Source organism: Symphalangus syndactylus, chromosome 4 (assembly GCF_028878055.3).
Source record: "Symphalangus syndactylus isolate Jambi chromosome 4, NHGRI_mSymSyn1-v2.1_pri, whole genome shotgun sequence".
Classification (NCBI taxonomy): domain Eukaryota; kingdom Metazoa; phylum Chordata; class Mammalia; order Primates; family Hylobatidae; genus Symphalangus; species Symphalangus syndactylus.
The window spans coordinates 136,669,771-136,679,088 of NC_072426.2; the positions used below are offsets into that span (position 1 = coordinate 136,669,771).

Below are 9,318 nucleotides of genomic sequence, written 5' to 3' on the forward strand. Positions count from 1 at the left end.
CTCTGGCAAGTTACTTAACACCTCTGAAAATAAGTTTCCACATATATATTGTAGAAAATAATACAAACCTTATTGAGTTAAAATGAAAGTTAAATAAGATTCTGTGTATAAGGAATTTAGCCCAGATTCTAGCATATGATAAGCCCACAATTGATGGTAACAACTATTGTATTATGAGTGTTGTTAGACATTGCAAAGGCCAAGTAAGCTAGGGTATAGAAAGCTCTAAAAGGATGCCTTAGGTAGGAAGTGCTAAAATTGCAGCAATCAACATTTATCACCACAAATGTAACTACCATCACTACTACCTCTACTACCAATATTATTAAAGATCGACTTAGCAATTCCAAACTTCTAAATGTCAGAATTGAACAGATGATTACAATGAGTGGTGCATATGTATAAGACAAAAGTATTCCCCCAAATTTCTAGTCTCTGCACACTCACCTTCATCCTGTAGGCTAACTTCTCATTGACAAATGAATCTTCCCTAAATGCTATTTGTTTTGTTTTAAGTTCAGATATAGAAACAAGATTTCACATGTTGATCATCTAAAAAGTAGTACTTGGACTTTTCTACAAAAAGTTCAAACCTAGCTAAGCAAGTATTCTTCCCCAAACCCAGCAAGACTATGATGATTACTATTCAGAAATTCGAAAGCCCACAAATCTTTTTTTTTTTCTTTTCAGTATCTTTAACCTGCTGGTGATCATATTCTCTGGACTTCAGTAAGCTTCCCTGCCTCTCAGTGAATAATCTAGGACCTTCATTTCCTGAATAGGAGTAGAAACACATCAGTGAATTTTACTCATCAGGAAACATTGAATTATTTTCCTTAGAAGCAGCTAGATTCAGTATCTGAGAAAAATACAAAAGACTTTTTCTTTTTTCGTGCTGTGAAACTAAATTCAGTCTTCATGACCAGGAAGTTAGAAAAGGACTTACTCTTGCGAGTGACTAAAGGGGAATATATCATCCTTTGAAAGAAATAACATAGCCTAGAGGACACAGAAATGGTCTGAGAGGTGGGAGATATAGTTTATTTTTCTGGGTCCTACATGATCATCTGTATAATCTGATTTAAATTCTGCACTGTTGATATATATCATATTATTTTCTTACCAGTATACTGGGATTAATCAGAAACGTGAAGAAAGAGACAAAGGTGAAGATGAACTAGGTAATTTAACATTTGTTTGCTCTAGTTAATTGCTGCAACAACTTAATGAGGAGTTATCTTCATTTTAGAGATAGGGAGACAGAGGCTTATAGGACTAAATTACTCACATATATCAACATCTGGATAGCAGCAGAGACAAGATTTGAGGCTCAGTTGTCTGAGGTCAACGTCACTGTTCTCTTTTTGTTCGTGCTATATGGTCTTAAAAACAACAATAAAATAACAACAACAAAAAAAGACCTTTGTTTCTCCTGCCCTAAACTGACTTTATCCACCTCTGCCTCTATAGATACAAGTTTTCTTTAGGGACTCTTGCTACTGTTTTTTTTTTTTAAACTTTTATTTTAGGTTCAGGGGTACATGCACAGGTTTGTTATTTAGGCAAACTCATGTCACAGGGGTTTGTTGTACAGATTATTTTGTCACCCAGGTACTAAGCCTAGTACTCAGTGATCATTATTTCTGATCCTCTCCCTCCTTCTACCCTCTATTCTCAAAAATTGACAAATGGTATCTAACTAAACTAAGAGCTTCTGCACAGCAAAAGAAACTATCTACAGGGTAAACAGACGACCTACAAAACGGGAGAAAATATTTGCAATCTATGCCTCTGATAAAGGTCGAATATCCAGCATCTATAAGGAACTTAGACAAATTTACAAGAGAAAAACAACCCCATTAAAAAGTGGGCAAAGGACATGAAGAGATACTTTTCACAAGGAGGCATATAGATATAATTAATTTCCTTAAGGTTTACAAGCAGGTGGTAAATAATCCAAAACCACCCTACCCCACTCAACCCCACCACATATGCCAGGGTTACATTATTGGAGAAAAACCCATTGGAACAAATGTAACATCCAAGCCAAAGAAGCCCAACTCAAGTTCCATTTTGTAAGGGCTGTAGTTTAGCTGAGTTGCTAATTCCCGGGCAGGAGAATCTTTATTGCTATTATCACTTGAGGCCTGTACCTGTTCGTAATACCTGGAGGGGTTCCTTATTTTGCAATTTAATACTATCAACAGAAAAGATTTATTGAGATGAGCTGTGTGAACCAGGCTATAAATTCAGATCCTATTGCTCTAGTTTTATTTGATACTCACACAGACAGAAGGCCCTTTCTTAAGCTGACAGCCTATAAGGGAAGTTTATTACCTTGTGGGCTAGATAAAACGCTCAAGAATATGTCTGGTTTAGATATCATCTTTTATATACCTATCTTTTGTATACGAGAACATTCTTTCAAAAAATGTTTTCATTATTAATGAAATATAGTTACATGTATTACATAGAATGGTGTTCTCCCTAGGATGTTCAATTATAATATTTTCTAGGAAATGGTTTTTAATGTTCGTATCAGTTAGTAGGTAATAAGACTTGTGGTAATTTTTTTACTTTCTTCTTTTTTTATATTATTTGTATTACTGTATTTTTTTATATTATATATAATTCTTTAGAATGAGCATGTATTATATATTTTTTCATATAATCCAGTGAGGTATTCTATTATAACAATATATATGGGGCACGCAAAATTCTGTCTCTTAAAATGTGTTATGCTATTAAAACAGTAAAGTAAAAATATTATTATCAATTAGACTGCCATGTTGTAACTGTATAACAGTAAAACCTATGGAGTACGTGAATGACCTTACATTGAACTGAGAAAGTCCCATTCCAAAAAAATAACAAAGCAGTTGCTTCCAAACAACCCCTCATACATTAGCTTCCTCCCATTTGGGCATGGATGCTGGATAAATGATGCAAGCCTACTGACATTCACATAATATCCAAACTCACATTATAGCAAAGCATGATATTAAAGTGTTTGACTGTATTTATTTTGCTAAAATAATAATTTTGTTCAAATGGTGGAGGAGTAATGATGTGTATTAATTTAACTGAGAGACCGCCTCCTCCACCCCATACCTCTAGCTCAGGTCTTTATTAACTCACATGTGTGCTCCAATCCCTACCTCAAGTAGTATTATTTATTTACCTACTTTTTGTATGAAGAAGCAGAACCCATAGAATGAAGAGAGCTAAGAGGCTGAGTTTATCTACACAATAAAGGGTTGACATGGAGGGAGAAGAAAGACAGAAAACCATACAGGTGGGTTTAAATGAATATTTGCAGAGTTTAGCATCTGAAAGACTATATATATTATATATATGAGATATATATTTACATATGTAATCATATATATAAATATTACAAAATACCTGTAAAACATATCTAAACTCAGAGTGGAAACGAATGAGTTTGGAAAGTATTTTTAACTATCAATTTGTTGCCTATATTTTTTTATATCAAGCTTTTATCAAATAAGTGTTAATATTTGTTTCTAATTATTGTTGGCTTTCTGGCCTGTGCCTTTTCGAATACTATTCTAAGACTGAGTCATATGGACTCCAAACATATCTAGTTTCAAATTCAACATAAACGAAATACTTTTCTGGTATCAGTAATAGATCTTTTTAAAAAGAGAAAGGGGGCTGGGCAAGGTGGCTCGCACCTGTAATCCCAGCACTTTGGGAGGCCGAGGCAGGCAAATCACCTGAGGTCAGGAGTTCGAGACCAGCCCGGCCAACATGGTGAAACCCTGTCTTTACTAAAAATACAAAAATTAGCCGGGCATGGTGGTGCGTGCCTATAATCCCAGCTACTTGGGAGGCTGAGACAGGAGAATGGCTTGAACCTGGGAGGCGGAGCTTGCAGTGAGCAGAGATCGTGTCACTGCACTCTACCCTGGATGACAGAGCAAGAATCCATCTCAAAAAAAAAAAAAAAGAGAGAGAGAAACAGTAACATGATTAGTAGTGCACAACGAGGGAACACCTTTATTCTGGTTTCCTTTGGTCCCTCTTCTTCGTTCATCTGCTATGCTAATATTCTATGATGACTGCAATACTCCATTGGAACAGTCACCTTGATTTTTGGCTAATTTCAGAGGCTCTAAAATTTCTCTGTTTATCTCTTATAGTAGAAAATATTCACAAGCTGTTCTTCTGTAGTTCAACATATTGTTCATAATTTTCTGCTACCATGCTCAGTTTAAGACGAAGAAGGCCAAAAACCTTGTGATTGACAATGGCAGTCATTGCTAGCCTGGACTAAGAAAGCACTGCATTATCAAAGCATAAGGACTAGCCCTTATATCAGGACAGAGGTGCCAGGGCAGGGCTTCCCTAACAGTTTACATTGAAAAGAGAAATAAATTATTTACTTCCTGTTCTTTTTTTAAAAAGTGCTCTTAATACTGTTTATAGTCATAAACGTTTTTCTCCAATTAATTTCTGCATGGTACCATGTGGAAATCTGTTGACAGTATTGATAGCTAACAATGCTTTCAAAACTCATTCTTTCCACTCTGAATTTAGATATGTTTTACAGGAACTCTGTAGCTGAAAACCTGTGTTTGGGTTTGGGCTTTATCAATTTTTGAAAAGAAAAGAATATACATAGCCATTTTAATAGCTTTTTCTTTCTGTAAGAAATATATAATATAAAGATGTATTGAATTCTACTGTTTTCATAAAACCTTGACTTGGAGAATATGTACTTTTCACACAAAAAATAAAAATACATTTCTCCTTTCCTTTACTATTGTTTTCAGGTGATTTTCCCCAGCAATAAACTTTAAGATTTCATAAAATAAATATTAAATCATACTAATTGCATTGTAGTCATTATTTTTCTTTTGAGGCAAATGAATTACCAATAGGGTTTTGAAAGTGCATACTACAGATGAGTAATATGTCTAACATTTCAATTAAACGTATTACGGCTGAAAATTAACTATCTAGTTCAAAAGTTCAACAGAACATAGATAAATCAGTTGCTTACCATGAGACCTGTTGCTAAGTGAGGATGTTTTTGTCAATTTGGAAAAAGAGAGCATCAACTATTACTCTATTAGAGTTTTCTTGCTTTTCTTGCACCTTTCATCTCAAATTATTCTTGTGCTTTCACTCTTTTAAAAACAGTCCTGCTGGCTTTAGTTCACTTCTTTGGCTTCACAGCTTCAAGGAAGGTTTTAAAGACAGAGGTCACATATCACCCTAGCAACCTGGTTGGAGAGAAGTGATGTTTCCTAAAATATTATAAAGCAAATCAAGCATCTGGCTGATTTATTAGATAGGGCTAGCCACTTGTTCTTAACTGGTCATGCTGTCCTGGTGAAAAGTGAACAATGCCAGGTCTTAAAGGTGTTAAATGTGTTTCCTAAAAGCATTATGTGCAATGGCAAGATCAGCTCTTTATTCTCAAAAGAGTACGTTAGCAAATAACTACTAAATTAATGTGAACTATTTTTGTGTGTGTGTGTAAGTGGTGTTTGGCAAAAATCAAGTAACTGGCAAAATATTCAGGCTGAATATGAATAGGCACTGTTTGAGAATATGTAAAACATGTTATCTGGTAAAAAGTTGCAAATTGAATAATTATGTTGCAGTCTCAATATGGACACATACTTTCTTTTTTCATTATTAAAGAAAACAAACAGTCAGCTAAGGTGGCTACAGACAGGCATACTCACTGCTAATAAAGAGATACCATGTTTTCCTCTCTCCTGCCATGTGTGAGTTTTCCTATCAGTGAGGGCTTCCAATCGTGGATTAATACTTTTCTCTATCTTTCTTCTGCAATTTCTAGATCAACACTGGAACCAAAAATTTTGCACAATTCTACACCAACATACCAGAAAATTAGAAACACTAAGCACAGCTATTAAAAAGTAAACACGTTTCCCAATATTGTATATTATTCTTACTCCTATCTTTTTTTCTCTTTATTATAAAATTTCAGCTTGGTCCAAGAGAAAGAAGTAAATAAACAGAATTCCAGGGCCAGGCTCGGTGGTTCACGCCTGTAATTCCAGCACTTTGGGAGGCCTAGGTGGGTGGATCACGAGGTCAGGAGTTTGAGACCAGCTTGACCAATATGGTGAAACCCCGTCTCTACTAAAAATACAAAAATTAGCTGGGCATGGTGGTGCGCACCTGTAGTCCCAGCTGCTCGGGAGGGAGGCAGGAGAATCGCTTGAACCTGGGAGATGGAGATTGCAGTGAGCCGAGATCGCGCTACTGCACTCCAACTTGAATGACAGAGCAAGAGTCTGTCTCAAAAAAAAAAAAAAAAAAAAAAGGAAAAGAAAAAAAAAGAAAAGAAAATTCCAGAGAGATGATGACAGAGGGATTTGGGGCTTGTAACAGCCATATTATTGCAAAGCTATCAGACACCAGCTCTCTGGTAGCTCTCTGTGCAAATCATTCCAAAGTGATAATTGTCAAAATTTTCCCCCTCTCTAAGGGAAGCATTATGTTAGAGCATAATCTCCACTGAATTCCAACAGCAACTCACTAAATGGACTCTTAACTAACATCTTATCTAAATAGCTTCATTACTGATAGAATATGTTAGAAAAGAGGACAATGAGAGACCCTCAGAATTTGGCTTATTAACAGTAAAATTTAAGAACGAGTGCCCATCTCCTTGCTTTGTAACTGAATGCAGGTTCAGCAGCTCACTGCTTGAGAAGTCAAATAACAAGGACGAGATTCCATAGAAAGGAAGTGACTTTATTTGCCAAAGCTAGCAATGGGGAAGTGGTTCAGGCTCCTGCCTTAATGGAATTGCTTAAAATTTTGGGCAGAAAGGAAAAGCTTAAAAAGGGAAGTTTGGCATGAGGGAGATGCATAAGGGGGCGAGGCAGTACAGGTCTGTGTGACTTGTTCTGATGATGTATCTTGAGTCATTGCCCCATCTGCTGAATGGGCTGGTGCCATGGCGGGCACAGCCAGGTTGTAAATTAACCACAGCCTTTAAGTGATCTCCTGATGGGGGAGAATTTCACAGGCACCTGGGTTGTTTTAAGATCTCCTCTCTGAAACTTTGAAGCAAACATATAGTTACATAAGCTAGCAGTGTAAGGAACGCCTGGTGCATAAAGAGCAAAGGTTGTAATCACATTCCTGAGAGCTAAGGCGTGAGTATGCATGAAAAACAAGAAAAGGAGAAAAAGGAAAAAAACTATTTTTAAGAAAAAAGGGTACTTGGTTACACTTCTAGGTAATTACATTCTGATTGTTATGATGTCACAGGTGAGAATGTTAGAAGAAAGATTTTAACAAGAATTCAAGAACCTAATAAAATTGTAAACAGCATATAGAGCCTATTTTCTGTATAATCTGAAGACCAACTGCATGGCCTGTTACAGTAAGGCTCAGTACTCATTTTCTGACCCGACCCACCTCCCACAACTCAATTTTTTTTTCTCCCGTATGTTGCTGTTTTTTTCTGTGACTGATTCTACAAACCCATAAAAATATTAAGTGATGGTTTAAATATTGTCTGATAACTCTCATACACTTTTCAAAGGACTACAATACCATAGCCTTGTAGTAGTATAATTTGTCACTATGTTTCAAAAGACTTTAAAAAGTTCATTCTCTTTGACCTAGAAATCTTACTTCAGGGAGTTTTGTAGTAGGGAAATAATCAGGAATGTGCACAAAATCAGCTATAGGATATTAATTGTACATAATTTAAAAAGTGTAGGGGCCGGGCGTGGTGGCTCATGCCTGAAATCCCAGCACTTTGGGAGGCTGAGGCGGGCGGATCACGAGGTCAGGAGATCAAGACCATCCTGGCTAACATGGTGAAACCCCATCTCCACTAAAAATACAAAAAATTGGCCGGGCGTGGTGGAGGGCGCCTGTAGTCCCAGCTACTCGGGAGGCTGACGCAGAAGAATGGTGTGAACCTGGGAGGTGGAGCTTGCAGTGAGCAGAGATCGTGCCACTGCGCTCCAGCCTGGGTGAGAGCACGACTCTGTCTCAAAAAAAAAAAAAAAAAGTGTAAATGATCAAAATGTCCATCAATAAGAGATTGCTAAAATTAATTCTGATATATTAATAAAGAAAATAATATGCAGACAATAAAATATATTGTAATAATAATATGAGATTATCTTATGTTATTGCATGAACAAAACAAGTCATAGAAAAAATACGAAGTATGATTTTTTTGAAATAATTTTTAAAAATCTGCTCTTCCTGCCATCTTGGAACCTGTGACAGTCTATTGGAAATAGAACTTCTAAAACGTTTCTGGAAAGCTATAGTCCAATGCTATAGCCAGTTTTCTTGACTATAAATAGGGCTTCCAAAACCAAATGGAGCACACAGCTCTTCTTAAAACTGAAGGTGGTTATGCCTGAGATGAAACTGAATTCTACTCGGGCAAGAGATGTGCTTATGTATACAGAGCAAATCACAACACAGTGACGTCAGTGGTAAACCAAACAAAACAAAAGTAATCTAGGGAAAGGTAACCTGTGTCCATGGAAACAGTGGCATGATTTGTGCCAAATTCTGAAGCAATCTGCCTATTAAGGGCACTGGACACAGAATCCGTGTGAAGCTGTACCCCTAAAGGTTTTAAACTGATGAAAAGTAAATCAATAAAGGGGGGATTTGCGCTCTGGTATTTTTCTTAGGTGGCTTTTAAAAAGTATTGCCCTGAATTGAGTTGTATGCTTAAAATGGCGAAGGTTATTCAGCATTTTCAGAGTATAAGGAAGTCAGAGCTATATGAACTATATGAATGATGATTGAAGGGTGATTACAGAGACTTAGACGATAACCAGGGTTTTAACGTATCTTAGTACAAGGCCTTATTGCATGGATTGCGGGGGATAAGTAAGCTTTGGGGAAAGTGCAAAGGGGACTGTCTCCCTCATTACGATGAGAGTTAGTGAAAGAAGCTTAAAATTATCCCTTAAATTACCTTGTAAGAGTATGTACTTGTTCAATATAGTTTGATTAGGAAACTGAAAAGCAAAAATGGAAATTAAAAATAATTTAAATGGAAATTATGTTGATGGTTTTTGGCAGCTCATTCAGACAGGCTAGGGCAAGATATCCTTGGAATTTGTGGCTGGACAAAGCATTCCAGTATATAACACTTGACTTGGAATAAGTAATATATAAACTGAAAATATCAAAATAAAACCATATAATTTCATCTCAAACATGTATGCACATATATACAAATCAAAGCAGCAATAGCTAGAAGAATATACATTCAAAGGCCAATAGCAAGCAAAGATTTGGTGAGATTATGGTTGAGATAGG

At 36.3% G+C, this 9,318-nt stretch overlaps 1 pseudogene; it reads left to right on the forward strand.

The window, feature by feature from the left end:
• The first annotated feature begins 918 nt into the window (after nucleotides 1–918).
• On the forward strand, nucleotides 919–8,617 carry LOC129480171 (large ribosomal subunit protein eL33-like; annotated as a pseudogene).
• Nucleotides 8,618–9,318: the final 701 nt, after the last annotated feature.